We start from the raw sequence: 19874 nt of genomic DNA, 5'->3' as shown, positions 1-19874 counted from the left end.
GGATAAACTGTCTAACAAGGGCCATTTTAGATGGAGAGTTATTTTGCCTCTTCAAAAACTCTCCCTCTTGTAAAACACACCAGTAATGTATTTGATTTCAAGTGGATAGAAAAAAAAATTACCTGACACCTCTGGATCTCAAGAGCAGCAGACTACCCACTCTGTTTGGTACTGTTAGACTGAGAGAAAAAACATCAAATGAGGGACATTTTAGATTGAGGAACAACACCTGAAAATGAGCACTCCGACTCTAAAGATACAATTAGATAGTACTTGACATCAAGGTGGCACCAGGATTTGAACCTGGGACCTCTTGATCTGCAGTCAAATGCTCTACCACTGAGCTATACCCCCTCTGTCAGAAACTGTATAAGAGGGATAAACTGTCTAACAAGGGCCATTTTAGATGGAGAGTTATTTTGCCTCTTCAAAAACTCTCCCTCTTGGAAAACACACCAGTAATGTATTTGATTTCAAGTGGATAGAAAAAAAAATTACCTGACACCTCTGGATCTCAAGAGCAGCAGACTACCCACTCTGTTTGGTACTGTTAGACTGAGAGAAAAAATATCAAATGAGGGACATTTTAGATTGAGTAACATAATCTAAAAAAGAATACTCTAACCGTCAAGATACACTTAGAAAGCACTTGATTTTAAGGGGGCACCAGAATTTGAAACTGGGACCGCTTGATCTGCAGTCAAATTCTCTACCACTGAGCTTTACCCACGCTAATGGAAAAATGTCCAAAAATTGTCTAATAAGGGACATTTAAGATGGAGATCTACATAACCTAATAAAGAACACTCTCTCTTTGAAAGCACACATTAAAAAGTATTTGATTTCAAGTTCACTAAAGGATTTGAACCTGAGTCCTCTTGATCTGAAGTCTATCGCACTTCCACCTTTGTTTGGAACTGTCTGACTGAGAGAAAAAACATCAAATGATGGACATTTTAGATTGAGTAACAACTCCTGAAAATGAGCACTCCGACTCTAAAGATACAATTAGATAGTACTTGACATCAAGGGGGCACCAGGATTTGAACCTGGGACCTCTTGAACTGCAGTCAAATGCTCTACCACTGAGCTATACCCCCTCTGTCAGAAACTGTGTAAGAGGGAAAAACTGTCTAACAAGGGCCATTTTAGATGGAGAGTTATTTTGCCTCTTCAAAAACTCTCCCTCTTGTAAAACACACCAGTAATGTATTTGATTTCAAGTGGATAGAAAAAAAAATTACCTGACACCTCCGAATCTCAAGAGCAGCAGACTACCCACTCTGTTTGGTACTGTTAAACTGAGAGAAAAAACATCAAATGAGGGACATTTTAGATTGAAGAACAACACCCGAAAATGAGCACTCCATCTCTCAAGATACAATTAGATAGTACTTGACATCAAGGGGGCACCAGGATTTGAACCTGGGACCTCTTGATCTGCAGTCAAATGCTCTACCACTGAGCTATACCCCCTCTGTCAGAAACTGTATAAGAGGGAAAAACTGTCTAACAAGGGCCATTTTAGATGGAGAGTTATTTTGCCTCTTCAAAAACTCTCCCTCTTGGAAAACACACCAGTAATGTATTTGATTTCAAGTGGATAGAAAAAAAAATTACCTGACACCTCTGGATCTCAAGAGCAGCAGACTACCCACTCTGTTTGGTACTGTTAGACTGAGAGAAAAAATATCAAATGAGGGACATTTTAGATTGAGTAACATAATCTAAAAAAGAATACTCTAACCGTCAAGATACACTTAGAAAGCACTTGATTTTAAGGGGGCACCAGAATTTGAAACTGGGACCGCTTGATCTGCAGTCAAATTCTCTACCACTGAGCTTTACCCACGCTAATGGAAAAATGTCCAAAAATTGTCTAATAAGGGACATTTAAGATGGAGATCTACATAACCTAATAAAGAACACTCTCTCTTTGAAAGCACACATTAAAAAGTATTTGATTTCAAGTTCACTAAAGGATTTGAACCTGAGTCCTCTTGATCTGAAGTCTATCGCACTTCCACCTTTGTTTGGAACTGTCTGACTGAGAGAAAAAACATCAAATGATGGACATTTTAGATTGAGTAACAACCCCTGAAAATGAGCACTCCGACTCTAAAGATACAATTAGATAGTACTTGACATCAAGGGGGCACCAGGATTTGAACCTGGGACCTCTTGATCTGCAGTCAAATGCTCTACCACTGAGCTATACCCCCTCTGTCAGAAACTGTATAAGAGGGATAAACTGTCTAACAAGGGCCATTTTAGATGGAGAGTTATTTTGCCTCTTCAAAAACTCTCCCTCTTGTAAAACACACCAGTAATGTATTTGATTTCAAGTGGATAGAAAAAAAAATTACCTGACACCTCTGGATCTCAAGAGCAGCAGACTACCCACTCTGTTTGGTACTGTTAGACTGAGAGAAAAAACATCAAATGAGGGACATTTTAGATTGAGGAACAACACCTGAAAATGAGCACTCCGACTCTAAAGATACAATTAGATAGTACTTGACATCAAGGTGGCACCAGGATTTGAACCTGGGACCTCTTGATCTGCAGTCAAATGCTCTACCACTGAGCTATACCCCCTCTGTCAGAAACTGTATAAGAGGGATAAACTGTCTAACAAGGGCCATTTTAGATGGAGAGTTATTTTGCCTCTTCAAAAACTCTCCCTCTTGGAAAACACACCAGTAATGTATTTGATTTCAAGTGGATAGAAAAAAAAATTACCTGACACCTCTGGATCTCAAGAGCAGCAGACTACCCACTCTGTTTGGTACTGTTAGACTGAGAGAAAAAATATCAAATGAGGGACATTTTAGATTGAGTAACATAATCTAAAAAAGAATACTCTAACCGTCAAGATACACTTAGAAAGCACTTGATTTTAAGGGGGCACCAGAATTTGAAACTGGGACCGCTTGATCTGCAGTCAAATTCTCTACCACTGAGCTTTACCCACGCTAATGGAAAAATGTCCAAAAATTGTCTAATAAGGGACATTTAAGATGGAGATCTACATAACCTAATAAAGAACACTCTCTCTTTGAAAGCACACATTAAAAAGTATTTGATTTCAAGTTCACTAAAGGATTTGAACCTGAGTCCTCTTGATCTGAAGTCTATCGCACTTCCACCTTTGTTTGGAACTGTCTGACTGAGAGAAAAAACATCAAATGATGGACATTTTAGATTGAGTAACAACTCCTGAAAATGAGCACTCCGACTCTAAAGATACAATTAGATAGTACTTGACATCAAGGGGGCACCAGGATTTGAACCTGGGACCTCTTGAACTGCAGTCAAATGCTCTACCACTGAGCTATACCCCCTCTGTCAGAAACTGTGTAAGAGGGAAAAACTGTCTAACAAGGGCCATTTTAGATGGAGAGTTATTTTGCCTCTTCAAAAACTCTCCCTCTTGTAAAACACACCAGTAATGTATTTGATTTCAAGTGGATAGAAAAAAAAATTACCTGACACCTCCGAATCTCAAGAGCAGCAGACTACCCACTCTGTTTGGTACTGTTAGACTGAGAGAAAAAACATCAAATGAGGGACATTTTAGATTGAAGAACAACACCCGAAAATGAGCACTCCATCTCTCAAGATACAATTAGATAGTACTTGACATCAAGGGGACACCAGGATTTGAACCTGGGACCTCTTGATCTGCAGTCAAATGCTCTACCACTGAGCTATACCCCCTCTGTCAGGAACTGTATAAGAGGGATAAACTGTCTAACAAGGGCCATTTTAGATGGAGAGTTATTTTGCCTCTTCAAAAACTCTCCCTCTTGGAAAACACACCAGTAATGTATTTGATTTCAAGTGGATAGAAAAAAAAATTACCTGACACCTCCGAATCTCCAGATCAGCAGACTACCCACTCTGTTTGGTACTGTTAGACTGAGAGAAAAAATATCAAATGAGGGACATTTTAGATTGAGTAACATAATCTAAAAAAGAATACTCTAACCGTCAAGATACACTTAGAAAGCACTTGATTTTAAGGGTGCACCAGAATTTGAAACTGGGACCGCTTGATCTGCAGTCAAATTCTCTACCACTGAGCTTTACCCACGCTAATGGAAAAATGTCCAAAAATTGTCTAATAAGGGACATTTAAGATGGAGATCTACATAACCTAATAAAGAACACTCTCTCTTTGAAAGCACACATTAAAAAGTATTTGATTTCAAGTTCACTAAAGGATTTGAACCCGAGTCCTCTTGATCTGAAGTCTATCGCACTTCCACCTTTGTTTGGAACTGTCTGACTGAGAGAAAAAACATCAAATGATGGACATTTTAGATTGAGTAACAACTCCTGAAAATGAGCACTCCGACTCTAAAGATACAATTAGATAGTACTTGACATCAAGGGGGCACCAGGATTTGAACCTGGGACCTCTTGATCTGCAGTCAAATGCTCTACCACTGAGCTATACCCCCTCTGTCAGAAACTGTGTAAGAGGGAAAAACTGTCTAACAAGGGTCATTTTAGGATTTGAACCTGGGACCTCTTGATCTGCAGTCAAATGCTCTACCACTGAGCTATACCCCCTCTGTCAGAAACTGTATAAGAGGGATAAACTGTCTAACAAGGGCCATTTTAGATGGAGAGTTATTTTGACTCTTCAAAAACTCTCCCTCTTGTAAAACACACCAGTAATGTATTTGATTTCAAGTGGATAGAAAAAAAGAATTACCTGACACCTCCGAATCTCAAGAGCAGCAGACTACCCACTCTGTTTGGTACTGTTAGACTGAGAGAAAAAACATCAAATGAGGGACATTTTAGATTGAGGAACAACACCTGAAAATGAGCACTCCGACTCTCAAGATACAATTAGATAGTACTTGACATCAAGGGGGCACCAGGATTTGAACCTGGGACCTCTTGATCTGCAGTCAAATGCTCTACCACTGAGCTATACCCCCTCTGTCAGAAACTGTGTAAGAGGGAAAAACTGTCTAACAAGGGCCATTTTAGATGGAGAGTTATTTTTTCTCTTCAAAAACTCTCCCTCTTGGAAAACACACCAGTAATGTATTTGATTTCAAGTGGATAGAAAAAAAAATTACCTGACACCTCTGGATCTCAAGAGCAGCAGACTACCCACTCTGTTTGGTACTGTTAGACTGAGAGAAAAAATATCAAATGAGGGACATTTTAGATTGAGTAACATAATCTAAAAAAGAATACTCTAACCGTCAAGATACACTTAGAAAGCACTTGATTTTAAGGGGGCACCAGAATTTGAAACTGGGACCGCTTGATCTGCAGTCAAATTCTCTACCACTGAGCTTTACCCACGCTAATGGAAAAATGTCCAAAAATTGTCTAATAAGGGACATTTAAGATGGAGATCTACATAACCTAATAAAGAACACTCTCTCTTTGAAAGCACACATTAAAAAGTATTTGATTTCAAGTTCACTAAAGGATTTGAACCTGAGTCCTCTTGATCTGAAGTCTATCGCACTTCCACCTTTGTTTGGAACTGTCTGACTGAGAGAAAAAACATCAAATGATGGACATTTTAGATTGAGTAACAACTCCTGAAAATGAGCACTCCGACTCTAAAGATACAATTAGATAGTACTTGACATCAAGGGGGCACCAGGATTTGAACCTGGGACCTCTTGAACTGCAGTCAAATGCTCTACCACTGAGCTATACCCCCTCTGACAGAAACTGTGTAAGAGGGAAAAACTGTCTAACAAGGGCCATTTTAGATGGAGAGTTATTTTGCCTCTTCAAAAACTCTCCCTCTTGTAAAACACACCAGTAATGTATTTGATTTCAAGTGGATAGAAAAAAAAATTACCTGACACCTCCGAATCTCAAGAGCAGCAGACTACCCACTCTGTTTGGTACTGTTAGACTGAGAGAAAAAACATCAAATGAGGGACATTTTAGATTGAAGAACAACACCCGAAAATGAGCACTCCATCTCTCAAGATACAATTAGATAGTACTTGACATCAAGGGGGCACCAGGATTTGAACCTGGGACCTCTTGATCTGCAGTCAAATGCTCTACCACTGAGCTATACCCCCTCTGTCAGGAGCTGTATAAGAGGGATAAACTGTCTAACAAGGGCCATTTTAGATGGAGAGTTATTTTGCCTCTTCAAAAACTCTCCCTCTAGGAAAACACACCAGTAATGTATTTGATTTCAAGTGGATAGAAAAAAAAATTACCTGACACCTCCGAATCTCCAGATCAGCAGACTACCCACTCTGTTTGGTACTGTTAGACTGAGAGAAAAAATATCAAATGAGGGACATTTTAGATTGAGTAACATAATCTAAAAAAGAATACTCTAACCGTCAAGATACACTTAGAAAGCACTTGATTTTAAGGGGGCACCAGAATTTGAAACTGGGACCGCTTGATCTGCAGTCAAATTCTCTACCACTGAGCTTTACCCACGCTAATGGAAAAATGTCCAAAAATTGTCTAATAAGGGACATTTAAGATGGAGATCTACATAACCTAATAAAGAACACTCTCTCTTTGAAAGCACACATTAAAAAGTATTTGATTTCAAGTTCACTAAAGGATTTGAACCTGAGTCCTCTTGATCTGAAGTCTATCGCACTTCCACCTTTGTTTGGAACTGTCTGACTGAGAGAAAAAACATCAAATGATGGACATTTTAGATTGAGTAACAACTCCTGAAAATGAGCACTCCGACTCTAAAGATACAATTAGATAGTACTTGACATCAAGGGGGCACCAGGATTTGAACCTGGGACCTCTTGAACTGCAGTCAAATGCTCTACCACTGAGCTATACCCCCTCTGTCAGAAACTGTGTAAGAGGGAAAAACTGTCTAACAAGGGCCATTTTAGATGGAGAGTTATTTTGCCTCTTCAAAAACTCTCCCTCTTGGAAAACACACCAGTAATGTATTTGATTTCAAGTGGATAGAAAAAAAAATTACCTGACACCTCCGAATCTCCAGATCAGCAGACTACCCACTCTGTTTGGTACTGTTAGACTGAGAGAAAAAATATCAAATGAGGGACATTTTAGATTGAGTAACATAATCTAAAAAAGAATACTCTAACCGTCAAGATACACTTAGAAAGCACTTGATTTTAAGGGGGCACCAGAATTTGAAACTGGGACCGCTTGATCTGCAGTCAAATTCTCTACCACTGAGCTTTACCCACGCTAATGGAAAAATGTCCAAAAATTGTCTAATAAGGGACATTTAAGATGGAGATCTACATAACCTAATAAAGAACACTCTCTCTTTGAAAGCACACATTAAAAAGTATTTGATTTCAAGTTCACTAAAGGATTTGAACCCGAGTCCTCTTGATCTGAAGTCTATCGCACTTCCACCTTTGTTTGGAACTCTCTGACTGAGAGAAAAAACATCAAATGATGGACATTTTAGATTGAGTAACAACTCCTGAAAATGAGCACTCCGACTCTAAAGATACAATTAGATTGTACTTGATATCAAGGGGGCACCAGGATTTGAACCTGGGACCTCTTGAGCTGCAGTCAAATGCTCTACCACTGAGCTATACCCCCTCTGTCAGAAACTGTGTAAGAGGGAAAAACTGTCTAACAAGGGCCATTTTAGATGGAGAGTTATTTTGCCTCTTCAAAAACTCTCCCTCTTGTAAAACACACCAGTAATGTATTTGATTTCAAGTGGATAGAAAAAAAAATTACCTGACACCTCCGAATCTCAAGAGCAGCAGACTACCCACTCTGTTTGGTACTGTTAGACTGAGAGAAAAAACATCAAATGAGGGACATTTTAGATTGAGGAACAACACCTGAAAATGAGCACTCCCTCTCTCAAGATACAATTAGATAGTACTTGACATCAAGGGGGCACCAGGATTTGAACCTGGGACCTCTTGATCTGCAGTCAAATGCTCTACCACTGAGCTATACCCCCTCTGTCAGAAACTGTATAAGAGGGATAAACTGTCTAACAAGGGCCATTTTAGATGGAGAGTTATTTTGCCTCTTCAAAAACTCTCCCTCTTGGAAAACACACCAGTAATGTATTTGATTTCAAGTGGATAGAAAAAAAAATTACCTGACACCTCTGGATCTCAAGAGCAGCAGACTACCCACTCTGTTTGGTACTGTTAGACTGAGAGAAAAAATATCAAATGAGGGACATTTTAGATTGAGTAACATAATCTAAAAAAGAATACTCTAACCGTCAAGATACACTTAGAAAGCACTTGATTTTAAGGGGGCACCAGAATTTGAAACTGGGACCGCTTGATCTGCAGTCAAATTCTCTACCACTGAGCTTTACCCACGCTAATGGAAAAATGTCCAAAAATTGTCTAATAAGGGACATTTAAGATGGAGATCTACATAACCTAATAAAGAACACTCTCTCTTTGAAAGCACACATTAAAAAGTATTTGATTTCAAGTTCACTAAAGGATTTGAACCTGAGTCCTCTTGATCTGAAGTCTATCGCACTTCCACCTTTGTTTGGAACTGTCTGACTGAGAGAAAAAACATCAAATGATGGACATTTTAGATTGAGTAACAACTCCTGAAAATGAGCACTCCGACTCTAAAGATACAATTAGATAGTACTTGACATCAAGGGGGCACCAGGATTTGAACCTGGGACCTCTTGAACTGCAGTCAAATGCTCTACCACTGAGCTATACCCCCTCTGTCAGAAACTGTGTAAGAGGGAAAAACTGTCTAACAAGGGCCATTTTAGATGGAGAGTTATTTTGCCTCTTCAAAAACTCTCCCTCTTGTAAAACACACCAGTAATGTATTTGATTTCAAGTGGATAGAAAAAAAAATTACCTGACACCTCCGAATCTCAAGAGCAGCAGACTACCCACTCTGTTTGGTACTGTTAGACTGAGAGAAAAAACATCAAATGAGGGACATTTTAGATTGAAGAACAACACCCGAAAATGAGCACTCCATCTCTCAAGATACAATTAGATAGTACTTGACATCAAGGGGACACCAGGATTTGAACCTGGGACCTCTTGATCTGCAGTCAAATGCTCTACCACTGAGCTATACCCCCTCTGTCAGGAACTGTATAAGAGGGATAAACTGTCTAACAAGGGCCATTTTAGATGGAGAGTTATTTTGCCTCTTCAAAAACTCTCCCTCTTGGAAAACACACCAGTAATGTATTTGATTTCAAGTGGATAGAAAAAAAAATTACCTGACACCTCCGAATCTCCAGATCAGCAGACTACCCACTCTGTTTGGTACTGTTAGACTGAGAGAAAAAATATCAAATGAGGGACATTTTAGATTGAGTAACATAATCTAAAAAAGAATACTCTAACCGTCAAGATACACTTAGAAAGCACTTGATTTTAAGGGGGCACCAGAATTTGAAACTGGGACCGCTTGATCTGCAGTCAAATTCTCTACCACTGAGCTTTACCCACGCTAATGGAAAAATGTCCAAAAATTGTCTAATAAGGGACATTTAAGATGGAGATCTACATAACCTAATAAAGAACACTCTCTCTTTGAAAGCACACATTAAAAAGTATTTGATTTCAAGTTCACTAAAGGATTTGAACCCGAGTCCTCTTGATCTGAAGTCTATCGCACTTCCACCTTTGTTTGGAACTCTCTGACTGAGAGAAAAAACATCAAATGATGGACATTTTAGATTGAGTAACAACTCCTGAAAATGAGCACTCCGACTCTAAAGATACAATTAGATTGTACTTGATATCAAGGGGGCACCAGGATTTGAACCTGGGACCTCTTGAGCTGCAGTCAAATGCTCTACCACTGAGCTATACCCCCTCTGTCAGAAACTGTGTAAGAGGGAAAAACTGTCTAACAAGGGCCGTTTTAGATGGAGAGTTATTTTGCCTCTTCAAAAACTCTCCCTCTTGTAAAACACACCAGTAATGTATTTGATTTCAAGTGGATAGAAAAAAAAATTACCTGACACCTCCGAATCTCAAGAGCAGCAGACTACCCACTCTGTTTGGTACTGTTAGACTGAGAGAAAAAACATCAAATGAGGGACATTTTAGATTGAGGAACAACACCTGAAAATGAGCACTCCATCTCTCAAGATACAATTAGATAGTACTTGACATCAAGGGGGCACCAGGATTTGAATCTGGGACCTCTTGATCTGCAGTCAAATGCTCTACCACTGAGCTATACCCCCTCTGTCAGAAACTGTATAAGAGGGATAAACTGTCTAACAAGGGCCATTTTAGATGGAGAGTTATTTTGCCTCTTCAAAAACTCTCCCTCTTGGAAAACACACCAGTAATGTATTTGATTTCAAGTGGATAGAAAAAAAAATTACCTGACACCTCTGGATCTCAAGAGCAGCAGACTACCCACTCTGTTTGGTACTGTTAGACTGAGAGAAAAAATATCAAATGAGGGACATTTTAGATTGAGTAACATAATCTAAAAAAGAATACTCTAACCGTCAAGATACACTTAGAAAGCACTTGATTTTAAGGGTGCACCAGAATTTGAAACTGGGACCGCTTGATCTGCAGTCAAATTCTCTACCACTGAGCTTTACCCACGCTAATGGAAAAATGTCCAAAAATTGTCTAATAAGGGACATTTAAGATGGAGATCTACATAACCTAATAAAGAACACTCTCTCTTTGAAAGCACACATTAAAAAGTATTTGATTTCAAGTTCACTAAAGGATTTGAACCCGAGTCCTCTTGATCTGAAGTCTATCGCACTTCCACCTTTGTTTGGAACTGTCTGACTGAGAGAAAAAACATCAAATGATGGACATTTTAGATTGAGTAACAACTCCTGAAAATGAGCACTCCGACTCTAAAGATACAATTAGATAGTACTTGACATCAAGGGGGCACCAGGATTTGAACCTGGGACCTCTTGATCTGCAGTCAAATGCTCTACCACTGAGCTATACCCCCTCTGTCAGAAACTGTGTAAGAGGGAAAAACTGTCTAACAAGGGTCATTTTAGGATTTGAACCTGGGACCTCTTGATCTGCAGTCAAATGCTCTACCACTGAGCTATACCCCCTCTGTCAGAAACTGTATAAGAGGGATAAACTGTCTAACAAGGGCCATTTTAGATGGAGAGTTATTTTGCCTCTTCAAAAACTCTCCCTCTTGTAAAACACACCAGTAATGTATTTGATTTCAAGTGGATAGAAAAAAAGAATTACCTGACACCTCCGAATCTCAAGAGCAGCAGACTACCCACTCTGTTTGGTACTGTTAGACTGAGAGAAAAAACATCAAATGAGGGACATTTTAGATTGAGGAACAACACCTGAAAATGAGCACTCCATCTCTCAAGATACAATTAGATAGTACTTGACATCAAGGGGGCACCAGGATTTGAACCTGAGAGCTCTTGATCTGCAGTCAAATGCTCTACCACTGAGCTATACCCCCTCTGTCAGACACTGTATAAGAGGGATAAACTGTCTAACAAGGGCCATTTTAGATGGAGAGTTATTTTGCCTCTTCAAAAACTCTCCCTCTTGGAAAACACACCAGTAATGTATTTGATTTCAAGTGGATAGAAAAAAAAATTACCTGACACCTCTGGATCTCAAGAGCAGCAGACTACCCACTCTGTTTGGTACTGTTAGACTGAGAGAAAAAATATCAAATGAGGGACATTTTAGATTGAGGAACAACACCTGAAAATGAGCACTCCGACTCTAAAGATACAATTAGATAGTTCTTGACATCAAGGTGGCACCAGGATTTGAACCTGGGACCTCTTGATCTGCAGTCAAATGCTCTACCACTGAGCTATACCCCCTCTGTCAGAAACTGTATAAGAGGGATAAACTGTCTAACAAGGGCCATTTTAGATGGAGAGTTATTTTGCCTCTTCAAAAACTCTCCCTCTTGGAAAACACACCAGTAATGTATTTGATTTCAAGTGGATAGAAAAAAAAATTACCTGACACCTCTGGATCTCAAGAGCAGCAGACTACCCACTCTGTTTGGTACTGTTAGACTGAGAGAAAAAATATCAAATGAGGGACATTTTAGATTGAGTAACATAATCTAAAAAAGAATACTCTAACCGTCAAGATACACTTAGAAAGCACTTGATTTTAAGGGGGCACCAGAATTTGAAACTGGGACCGCTTGATCTGCAGTCAAATTCTCTACCACTGAGCTTTACCCACGCTAATGGAAAAATGTCCAAAAATTGTCTAATAAGGGACATTTAAGATGGAGATCTACATAACCTAATAAAGAACACTCTCTCTTTGAAAGCACACATTAAAAAGTATTTGATTTCAAGTTCACTAAAGGATTTGAACCTGAGTCCTCTTGATCTGAAGTCTATCGCACTTCCACCTTTGTTTGGAACTGTCTGACTGAGAGAAAAAACATCAAATGATGGACATTTTAGATAAAGTAACAACTCCTGAAAATGAGCACTCCGACTCTAAAGATACAATTAGATAGTACTTGACATCAAGGGGGCACCAGTATTTGAACCTGGGACCTCTTGATCTGCAGTCAAATGCTCTACCACTGAGCTATACCCCCTCTGTCAGACACTGTATAAGAGGGATAAACTGACTAACAAGGGCCATTTTAGATGGAGAGTTATTTTGCCTCTTCAAAAACTCTCCCTCTTGGAAAACACACCAGTAATGTATTTGATTTCAAGTGGATAGAAAAAAAAATTACCTGACACCTCTGGATCTCAAGAGCAGCAGACTACCCACTCTGTTTGGTACTGTTAGACTGAGAGAAAAAATATCAAATGAGGGACATTTTAGATTGAGGAACAACACCTGAAAATGAGCACTCCGACTCTAAAGATACAATTAGATAGTTCTTGACATCAAGGTGGCACCAGGATTTGAACCTGGGACCTCTTGATCTGCAGTCAAATGCTCTACCACTGAGCTATACCCCCTCTGTCAGAAACTGTATAAGAGGGATAAACTGTCTAACAAGGGCCATTTTAGATGGAGAGTTATTTTGCCTCTTCAAAAACTCTCCCTCTTGGAAAACACACCAGTAATGTATTTGATTTCAAGTGGATAGAAAAAAAAATTACCTGACACCTCTGGATCTCAAGAGCAGCAGACTACCCACTCTGTTTGGTACTGTTAGACTGAGAGAAAAAATATCAAATGAGGGACATTTTAGATTGAGGAACAACACCTGAAAATGAGCACTCCGACTCTAAAGATACAATTAGATAGTTCTTGACATCAAGGTGGCACCAGGATTTGAACCTGGGACCTCTTGATCTGCAGTCAAATGCTCTACCACTGAGCTATACCCCCTCTGTCAGAAACTGTATAAGAGGGATAAACTGTCTAACAAGGGCCATTTTAGATGGAGAGTTATTTTGCCTCTTCAAAAACTCTCCCTCTTGGAAAACACACCAGTAATGTATTTGATTTCAAGTGGATAGAAAAAAAAATTACCTGACACCTCTGGATCTCAAGAGCAGCAGACTACCCACTCTGTTTGGTACTGTTAGACTGAGAGAAAAAATATCAAATGAGGGACATTTTAGATTGAGTAACATAATCAAAAAAAAAATACTCTAACCGTCAAGATACACTTAGAAAGCACTTGATTTTAAGGGGGCACCAGAATTTGAAACTGGGACCGCTTGATCTGCAGTCAAATTCTCTACCACTGAGCTTTACCCACGCTAATGGAAAAATGTCCAAAAATTGTCTAATAAGGGACATTTAAGATGGAGATCTACATAACCTAATAAAGAACACTCTCTCTTTGAAAGCACACATTAAAAAGTATTTGATTTCAAGTTCACTAAAGGATTTGAACCTGAGTCCTCTTGATCTGAAGTCTATCGCACTTCCACCTTTGTTTGGAACTGTCTGACTGAGAGAAAAAACATCAAATGATGGACATTTTAGATTGAGTAACAACTCCTGAAAATGAGCACTCCAACTCTAAAGATACAATTAGATAGTACTTGACATCAAGGGGGCACCAGGATTTGAACCTGGGACCTCTTGATCTGCAGTCAAATGCTCTACCACTGAGCTATACCCCCTCTGCCAGACACTGTATAAGAGGGATAAACTGACTAACAAGGGCCATTTTAGATGGAGAGTTATTTTGCCTCTTCAAAAACTCTCCCTCTTGGAAAACACACCAGTAATGTATTTGATTTCAAGTGGATAGAAAAAAAAATTACCTGACACCTCTGGATCTCAAGAGCAGCAGACTACCCACTCTGTTTGGTACTGTTAGACTGAGAGAAAAAATATCAAATGAGGGACATTTTAGATTGAGGAACAACACCTGAAAATGAGCACTCCGACTCTAAAGATACAATTAGATAGTTCTTGACATCAAGGTGGCACCAGGATTTGAACCTGGGACCTCTTGATCTGCAGTCAAATGCTCTACCACTGAGCTATACCCCCTCTGTCAGGAACTGTATAAGAGGGATAAACTGTCTAACAAGGGCCATTTTAGATGGAGAGTTATTTTGCCTCTTCAAAAACTCTCCCTCTTGGAAAACACACCAGTAATGTATTTGATTTCAAGTGGATAGAAAAAAAAATTGCCTGACACCTCCGAATCTCCAGATCAGCAGACTACCCACTCTGTTTGGTACTGTTAGACTGAGAGAAAAAATATCAAATGAGGGACATTTTAGATTGAGTAACATAATCTAAAAAAGAATACTCTAACCGTCAAGATACACTTAGAAAGCACTTGATTTTAAGGGGGCACCAGAATTTGAAACTGGGACCGCTTGATCTGCAGTCAAATTCTCTACCACTGAGCTTTACCCACGCTAATGGAAAAATGTCCAAAAATTGTCTAATAAGGGACATTTAAGATGGAGATCTACATAACCTAATAAAGAACACTCTCTCTTTGAAAGCACACATTAAAAAGTATTTGATTTCAAGTTCACTAAAGGATTTGAACCCGAGTCCTCTTGATCTGAAGTCTATCGCACTTCCACCTTTGTTTGGAACTCTCTGACTGAGAGAAAAAACATCAAATGATGGACATTTTAGATTGAGTAACAACTCCTGAAAATGAGCACTCCGACTCTAAAGATACAATTAGATTGTACTTGATATCAAGGGGGCACCAGGATTTGAACCTGGGACCTCTTGAGCTGCAGTCAAATGCTCTACCACTGAGCTATACCCCCTCTGTCAGAAACTGTGTAAGAGGGAAAAACTGTCTAACAAGGGCCATTTTAGATGGAGAGTTATTTTGCCTCTTCAAAAACTCTCCCTCTTGTAAAACACACCAGTAATGTATTTGATTTCAAGTGGATAGAAAAAAAAATTACCTGACACCTCCGAATCTCAAGAGCAGCAGACTACCCACTCTGTTTGGTACTGTTAGACTGAGAGAAAAAACATCAAATGAGGGACATTTTAGATTGAGGAACAACACCTGAAAATGAGCACTCCATCTCTCAAGATACAATTAGATAGTACTTGACATCAAGGGGGCACCAGGATTTGAACCTGGGACCTCTTGATCTGCAGTCAAATGCTCTACCACTGAGCTATACCCCCTCTGTCAGAAACTGTATAAGAGGGATAAACTGTCTAACAAGGGCCATTTTAGATGGAGAGTTATTTTGCCTCTTCAAAAACTCTCCCTCTTGGAAAACACACCAGTAATGTATTTGATTTCAAGTGGATAGAAAAAAAAATTACCTGACACCTCTGGATCTCAAGAGCAGCAGACTACCCACTCTGTTTGGTACTGTTAGACTGAGAGAAAAAATATCAAATGAGGGACATTTTAGATTGAGTAACATAATCTAAAAAAGAATACTCTAACCGTCAAGATACACTTAGAAAGCACTTGATTTTAAGGGTGCACCAGAATTTGAAACTGGGACCGCTTGATCTGCAGTCAAATTCTCTACCACTGAGCTTTACCCACGCTAATGGAAAAATGTCCAAAAATTGTCTAATAAGGGACATTTAAGATGGAGATCTACATAACCTAATAAAGAACACTCTCTCTTTGAAAGCACACATTAAAAAGTATTTGATTTCAAGTTCACTAAAGGATTTGAACCCGAGTCCTCTTGATCTGAAGTCTATCGCACTTCCACCTTTGTTTGGAACTGTCTGACTGAGAGAAAAAACATCAAATGATGGACATTTTAGATTGAGTAACAACTCCTGAAAATGAGCACTCCGACTCTAAAGATACAATTAGATAGTACTTGACATCAAGGGGGCACCAGGATTTGAACCTGGGACCTCTTGATCTGCAGTCAAATGCTCTACCACTGAGCTATACCCCCTCTGTCAGAAACTGTGTAAGAGGGAAAAACTGTCTAACAAGGGTCATTTTAGGATTTGAACCTGGGACCTCTTGATCTGCAGTCAAATGCTCTACCACTGAGCTATACCCCCTCTGTCAGAAACTGTATAAGAGGGATAAACTGTCTAACAAGGGCCATTTTAGATGGAGAGTTATTTTGCCTCTTCAAAAACTCTCCCTCTTGTAAAACACACCAGTAATGTATTTGATTTCAAGTGGATAGAAAAAAAGAATTACCTGACACCTCCGAATCTCAAGAGCAGCAGACTACCCACTCTGTTTGGTACTGTTAGACTGAGAGAAAAAACATCAAATGAGGGACATTTTAGATTGAGGAACAACACCTGAAAATGAGCACTCCATCTCTCAAGATACAATTAGATAGTACTTGACATCAAGGGGGCACCAGGATTTGAACCTGGGAGCTCTTGATCTGCAGTCAAATGCTCTACCACTGAGCTATACCCCCTCTGTCAGACACTGTATAAGAGGGATAAACTGTCTAACAAGGGCCATTTTAGATGGAGAGTTATTTTGCCTCTTCAAAAACTCTCCCTCTTGGAAAACACACCAGTAATGTATTTGATTTCAAGTGGATAGAAAAAAAAATTACCTGACACCTCTGGATCTCAAGAGCAGCAGACTACCCACTCTGTTTGGTACTGTTAGACTGAGAGAAAAAATATCAAATGAGGGACATTTTAGATTGAGGAACAACACCTGAAAATGAGCACTCCGACTCTAAAGATACAATTAGATAGTTCTTGACATCAAGGTGGCACCAGGATTTGAACCTGGGACCTCTTGATCTGCAGTCAAATGCTCTACCACTGAGCTATACCCCCTCTGTCAGAAACTGTATAAGAGGGATAAACTGTCTAACAAGGGCCATTTTAGATGGAGAGTTATTTTGCCTCTTCAAAAACTCTCCCTCTTGGAAAACACACCAGTAATGTATTTGATTTCAAGTGGATAGAAAAAAAAATTACCTGACACCTCTGGATCTCAAGAGCAGCAGACTACCCACTCTGTTTGGTACTGTTAGACTGAGAGAAAAAATATCAAATGAGGGACATTTTAGATTGAGTAACATAATCTAAAAAAGAATACTCTAACCGTCAAGATACACTTAGAAAGCACTTGATTTTAAGGGGGCACCAGAATTTGAAACTGGGACCGCTTGATCTGCAGTCAAATTCTCTACCACTGAGCTTTACCCACGCTAATGGAAAAATGTCCAAAAATTGTCTAATAAGGGACATTTAAGATGGAGATCTACATAACCTAATAAAGAACACTCTCTCTTTGAAAGCACACATTAAAAAGTATTTGATTTCAAGTTCACTAAAGGATTTGAACCTGAGTCCTCTTGATCTGAAGTCTATCGCACTTCCACCTTTGTTTGGAACTGTCTGACTGAGAGAAAAAACATCAAATGATGGACATTTTAGATTGAGTAACAACTCCTGAAAATGAGCACTCCGTCCCTAAAGATACAATTAGATAGTACTTGACATCAAGGGGGCACCAGTATTTGAACCTGGGACCTCTTGATCTGCAGTCAAATGCTCTACAACTGAGCTATACCCCCTCTGTCAGACACTGTATAAGAGGGATAAACTGACTAACAAGGGCCATTTTAGATGGAGAGTTATTTTGCCTCTTCAAAAACTCTCCCTCTTGGAAAACACACCAGTAATGTATTTGATTTCAAGTGGATAGAAAAAAAAATTACCTGACACCTCTGGATCTCAAGAGCAGCAGACTACCCACTCTGTTTGGTACTGTTAGACTGAGAGAAAAAATATCAAATGAGGGACATTTTAGATTGAGGAACAACACCTGAAAATGAGCACTCCGACTCTAAAGATACAATTAGATAGTTCTTGACATCAAGGTGGCACCAGGATTTGAACCTGGGACCTCTTGATCTGCAGTCAAATGCTCTACCACTGAGCTATACCCCCTCTGTCAGAAACTGTATAAGAGGGATAAACTGTCTAACAAGGGCCATTTTAGATGGAGAGTTATTTTGCCTCTTCAAAAACTCTCCCTCTTGGAAAACACACCAGTAATGTATTTGATTTCAAGTGGATAGAAAAAAAAATTACCTGACACCTCTGGATCTCAAGAGCAGCAGACTACCCACTCTGTTTGGTACTGTTAGACTGAGAGAAAAAATATCAAATGAGGGACATTTTAGATTGAGGAACAACACCTGAAAATGAGCACTCCGACTCTAAAGATACAATTAGATAGTTCTTGACATCAAGGTGGCACCAGGATTTGAACCTGGGACCTCTTGATCTGCAGTCAAATGCTCTACCACTGAGCTATACCCCCTCTGTCAGAAACTGTATAAGAGGGATAAACTGTCTAACAAGGGCCATTTTAGATGGAGAGTTATTTTGCCTCTTCAAAAACTCTCCCTCTTGGAAAACACACCAGTAATGTATTTGATTTCAAGTGGATAGAAAAAAAAATTACCTGACACCTCTGGATCTCAAGAGCAGCAGACTACCCACTCTGTTTGGTACTGTTAGACTGAGAGAAAAAATATCAAATGAGGGACATTTTAGATTGAGTAACATAATCTAAAAAAGAATACTCTAACCGTCAAGATACACTTAGAAAGCACTTGATTTTAAGGGGGCACCAGAATTTGAAACTGGGACCGCTTGATCTGCAGTCAAATTCTCTACCACTGAGCTTTACCCACGCTAATGGAAAAATGTCCAAAAATTGTCTAATAAGGGACATTTAAGATGGAGATCTACATAACCTAATAAAGAACACTCTCTCTTTGAAAGCACACATTAAAAAGTATTTGATTTCAAGTTCACTAAAGGATTTGAACTTGAGTCCTCTTGATCTGAAGTCTATCGCACTTCCACCTTTGTTTGGAACTGTCTGACTGAGAGAAAAAACATCAAATGATGGACATTTTAGATTGAGTAACAACTCCTGAAAATGAGCACTCCGACTCTAAAGATACAATTAGATAGTACTTGACATCAAGGGGGCACCAGGATTTGAACCTGGGACCTCTTGATCTGCAGTCAAATGCTCTACCACTGAGCTATACCCCCTCTGTCAGACACTGTATAAGAGGGATAAACTGACTAACAAGGGCCATTTTAGATGGAGAGTTATTTTGCCTCTTCAAAAACTCTCCCTCTTGGAAAACACACCAGTAATGTATTTGATTTCAAGTGGATAGAAAAAAAAATTACCTGACACCTCTGGATCTCAAGAGCAGCAGACTACCCACTCTGTTTGGTACTGTTAGACTGAGAGAAAAAATATCAAATGAGGGACATTTTAGATTGAGGAACAACACCTGAAAATGAGCACTCCGACTCTAAAGATACAATTAGATAGTTCTTGACATCAAGGTGGCACCAGGATTTGAACCTGGGACCTCTTGATCTGCAGTCAAATGCTCTACCACTGAGCTATACCCCCTCTGTCAGGAACTGTATAAGAGGGATAAACTGTCTAACAAGGGCCATTTTAGATGGAGAGTTATTTTGCCTCTTCAAAAACTCTCCCTCTTGGAAAACACA

General features: G+C 39.4%; 35 non-coding genes across 35 annotated transcripts; all 35 read right to left on the bottom strand.

The window, feature by feature from the left end:
* Window positions 1–282: 282 nt before the first annotated feature.
* On the bottom strand, window positions 283–354 carry trnac-gca (transfer RNA cysteine (anticodon GCA)). The gene has a single exon. It is a non-coding gene; the product is annotated as a tRNA-Cys (tRNA).
* A 674-nt stretch (window positions 355–1028) lies between these two features.
* trnac-gca (transfer RNA cysteine (anticodon GCA)) lies at window positions 1029–1100 on the bottom strand. The gene has a single exon. It is a non-coding gene; the product is annotated as a tRNA-Cys (tRNA).
* A 304-nt stretch (window positions 1101–1404) lies between these two features.
* trnac-gca (transfer RNA cysteine (anticodon GCA)) lies at window positions 1405–1476 on the bottom strand. The gene has a single exon. It is a non-coding gene; the product is annotated as a tRNA-Cys (tRNA).
* A 674-nt stretch (window positions 1477–2150) lies between these two features.
* Window positions 2151–2222, bottom strand: trnac-gca (transfer RNA cysteine (anticodon GCA)). The gene has a single exon. It is a non-coding gene; the product is annotated as a tRNA-Cys (tRNA).
* Window positions 2223–2526: 304 nt separating this feature from the next.
* On the bottom strand, window positions 2527–2598 carry trnac-gca (transfer RNA cysteine (anticodon GCA)). Its single transcript has one exon. It is a non-coding gene; the product is annotated as a tRNA-Cys (tRNA).
* A 674-nt stretch (window positions 2599–3272) lies between these two features.
* On the bottom strand, window positions 3273–3344 carry trnac-gca (transfer RNA cysteine (anticodon GCA)). Its single transcript has one exon. It is a non-coding gene; the product is annotated as a tRNA-Cys (tRNA).
* A 304-nt stretch (window positions 3345–3648) lies between these two features.
* Window positions 3649–3720, bottom strand: trnac-gca (transfer RNA cysteine (anticodon GCA)). Its single transcript has one exon. It is a non-coding gene; the product is annotated as a tRNA-Cys (tRNA).
* Window positions 3721–4394: 674 nt separating this feature from the next.
* trnac-gca (transfer RNA cysteine (anticodon GCA)) lies at window positions 4395–4466 on the bottom strand. The gene has a single exon. It is a non-coding gene; the product is annotated as a tRNA-Cys (tRNA).
* Window positions 4467–4883: 417 nt separating this feature from the next.
* On the bottom strand, window positions 4884–4955 carry trnac-gca (transfer RNA cysteine (anticodon GCA)). The gene has a single exon. It is a non-coding gene; the product is annotated as a tRNA-Cys (tRNA).
* A 674-nt stretch (window positions 4956–5629) lies between these two features.
* Window positions 5630–5701, bottom strand: trnac-gca (transfer RNA cysteine (anticodon GCA)). Its single transcript has one exon. It is a non-coding gene; the product is annotated as a tRNA-Cys (tRNA).
* Window positions 5702–6005: 304 nt separating this feature from the next.
* Window positions 6006–6077, bottom strand: trnac-gca (transfer RNA cysteine (anticodon GCA)). Its single transcript has one exon. It is a non-coding gene; the product is annotated as a tRNA-Cys (tRNA).
* Window positions 6078–6751: 674 nt separating this feature from the next.
* Window positions 6752–6823, bottom strand: trnac-gca (transfer RNA cysteine (anticodon GCA)). Its single transcript has one exon. It is a non-coding gene; the product is annotated as a tRNA-Cys (tRNA).
* A 674-nt stretch (window positions 6824–7497) lies between these two features.
* On the bottom strand, window positions 7498–7569 carry trnac-gca (transfer RNA cysteine (anticodon GCA)). The gene has a single exon. It is a non-coding gene; the product is annotated as a tRNA-Cys (tRNA).
* A 304-nt stretch (window positions 7570–7873) lies between these two features.
* On the bottom strand, window positions 7874–7945 carry trnac-gca (transfer RNA cysteine (anticodon GCA)). The gene has a single exon. It is a non-coding gene; the product is annotated as a tRNA-Cys (tRNA).
* Window positions 7946–8619: 674 nt separating this feature from the next.
* On the bottom strand, window positions 8620–8691 carry trnac-gca (transfer RNA cysteine (anticodon GCA)). The gene has a single exon. It is a non-coding gene; the product is annotated as a tRNA-Cys (tRNA).
* A 304-nt stretch (window positions 8692–8995) lies between these two features.
* Window positions 8996–9067, bottom strand: trnac-gca (transfer RNA cysteine (anticodon GCA)). Its single transcript has one exon. It is a non-coding gene; the product is annotated as a tRNA-Cys (tRNA).
* A 674-nt stretch (window positions 9068–9741) lies between these two features.
* On the bottom strand, window positions 9742–9813 carry trnac-gca (transfer RNA cysteine (anticodon GCA)). Its single transcript has one exon. It is a non-coding gene; the product is annotated as a tRNA-Cys (tRNA).
* A 304-nt stretch (window positions 9814–10117) lies between these two features.
* On the bottom strand, window positions 10118–10189 carry trnac-gca (transfer RNA cysteine (anticodon GCA)). The gene has a single exon. It is a non-coding gene; the product is annotated as a tRNA-Cys (tRNA).
* Window positions 10190–10863: 674 nt separating this feature from the next.
* trnac-gca (transfer RNA cysteine (anticodon GCA)) lies at window positions 10864–10935 on the bottom strand. The gene has a single exon. It is a non-coding gene; the product is annotated as a tRNA-Cys (tRNA).
* A 417-nt stretch (window positions 10936–11352) lies between these two features.
* trnac-gca (transfer RNA cysteine (anticodon GCA)) lies at window positions 11353–11424 on the bottom strand. Its single transcript has one exon. It is a non-coding gene; the product is annotated as a tRNA-Cys (tRNA).
* A 304-nt stretch (window positions 11425–11728) lies between these two features.
* On the bottom strand, window positions 11729–11800 carry trnac-gca (transfer RNA cysteine (anticodon GCA)). Its single transcript has one exon. It is a non-coding gene; the product is annotated as a tRNA-Cys (tRNA).
* Window positions 11801–12474: 674 nt separating this feature from the next.
* trnac-gca (transfer RNA cysteine (anticodon GCA)) lies at window positions 12475–12546 on the bottom strand. The gene has a single exon. It is a non-coding gene; the product is annotated as a tRNA-Cys (tRNA).
* A 304-nt stretch (window positions 12547–12850) lies between these two features.
* trnac-gca (transfer RNA cysteine (anticodon GCA)) lies at window positions 12851–12922 on the bottom strand. Its single transcript has one exon. It is a non-coding gene; the product is annotated as a tRNA-Cys (tRNA).
* A 304-nt stretch (window positions 12923–13226) lies between these two features.
* Window positions 13227–13298, bottom strand: trnac-gca (transfer RNA cysteine (anticodon GCA)). Its single transcript has one exon. It is a non-coding gene; the product is annotated as a tRNA-Cys (tRNA).
* A 674-nt stretch (window positions 13299–13972) lies between these two features.
* trnac-gca (transfer RNA cysteine (anticodon GCA)) lies at window positions 13973–14044 on the bottom strand. The gene has a single exon. It is a non-coding gene; the product is annotated as a tRNA-Cys (tRNA).
* A 304-nt stretch (window positions 14045–14348) lies between these two features.
* Window positions 14349–14420, bottom strand: trnac-gca (transfer RNA cysteine (anticodon GCA)). The gene has a single exon. It is a non-coding gene; the product is annotated as a tRNA-Cys (tRNA).
* Window positions 14421–15094: 674 nt separating this feature from the next.
* trnac-gca (transfer RNA cysteine (anticodon GCA)) lies at window positions 15095–15166 on the bottom strand. The gene has a single exon. It is a non-coding gene; the product is annotated as a tRNA-Cys (tRNA).
* A 304-nt stretch (window positions 15167–15470) lies between these two features.
* trnac-gca (transfer RNA cysteine (anticodon GCA)) lies at window positions 15471–15542 on the bottom strand. Its single transcript has one exon. It is a non-coding gene; the product is annotated as a tRNA-Cys (tRNA).
* Window positions 15543–16216: 674 nt separating this feature from the next.
* trnac-gca (transfer RNA cysteine (anticodon GCA)) lies at window positions 16217–16288 on the bottom strand. The gene has a single exon. It is a non-coding gene; the product is annotated as a tRNA-Cys (tRNA).
* A 417-nt stretch (window positions 16289–16705) lies between these two features.
* Window positions 16706–16777, bottom strand: trnac-gca (transfer RNA cysteine (anticodon GCA)). The gene has a single exon. It is a non-coding gene; the product is annotated as a tRNA-Cys (tRNA).
* A 304-nt stretch (window positions 16778–17081) lies between these two features.
* On the bottom strand, window positions 17082–17153 carry trnac-gca (transfer RNA cysteine (anticodon GCA)). Its single transcript has one exon. It is a non-coding gene; the product is annotated as a tRNA-Cys (tRNA).
* Window positions 17154–18203: 1050 nt separating this feature from the next.
* trnac-gca (transfer RNA cysteine (anticodon GCA)) lies at window positions 18204–18275 on the bottom strand. Its single transcript has one exon. It is a non-coding gene; the product is annotated as a tRNA-Cys (tRNA).
* A 304-nt stretch (window positions 18276–18579) lies between these two features.
* On the bottom strand, window positions 18580–18651 carry trnac-gca (transfer RNA cysteine (anticodon GCA)). The gene has a single exon. It is a non-coding gene; the product is annotated as a tRNA-Cys (tRNA).
* A 674-nt stretch (window positions 18652–19325) lies between these two features.
* trnac-gca (transfer RNA cysteine (anticodon GCA)) lies at window positions 19326–19397 on the bottom strand. Its single transcript has one exon. It is a non-coding gene; the product is annotated as a tRNA-Cys (tRNA).
* A 304-nt stretch (window positions 19398–19701) lies between these two features.
* trnac-gca (transfer RNA cysteine (anticodon GCA)) lies at window positions 19702–19773 on the bottom strand. The gene has a single exon. It is a non-coding gene; the product is annotated as a tRNA-Cys (tRNA).
* Between the last annotated feature and the right edge of the window lie 101 nt (window positions 19774–19874).

This window comes from Salvelinus fontinalis, chromosome 29 (genome assembly GCF_029448725.1).
Source record: "Salvelinus fontinalis isolate EN_2023a chromosome 29, ASM2944872v1, whole genome shotgun sequence".
Classification (NCBI taxonomy): Eukaryota; Metazoa; Chordata; class Actinopteri; order Salmoniformes; family Salmonidae; genus Salvelinus; species Salvelinus fontinalis.
Note: the sequence above shows the minus strand (reverse complement) of the source record. Positions and strands in the feature narration are given on the sequence as shown.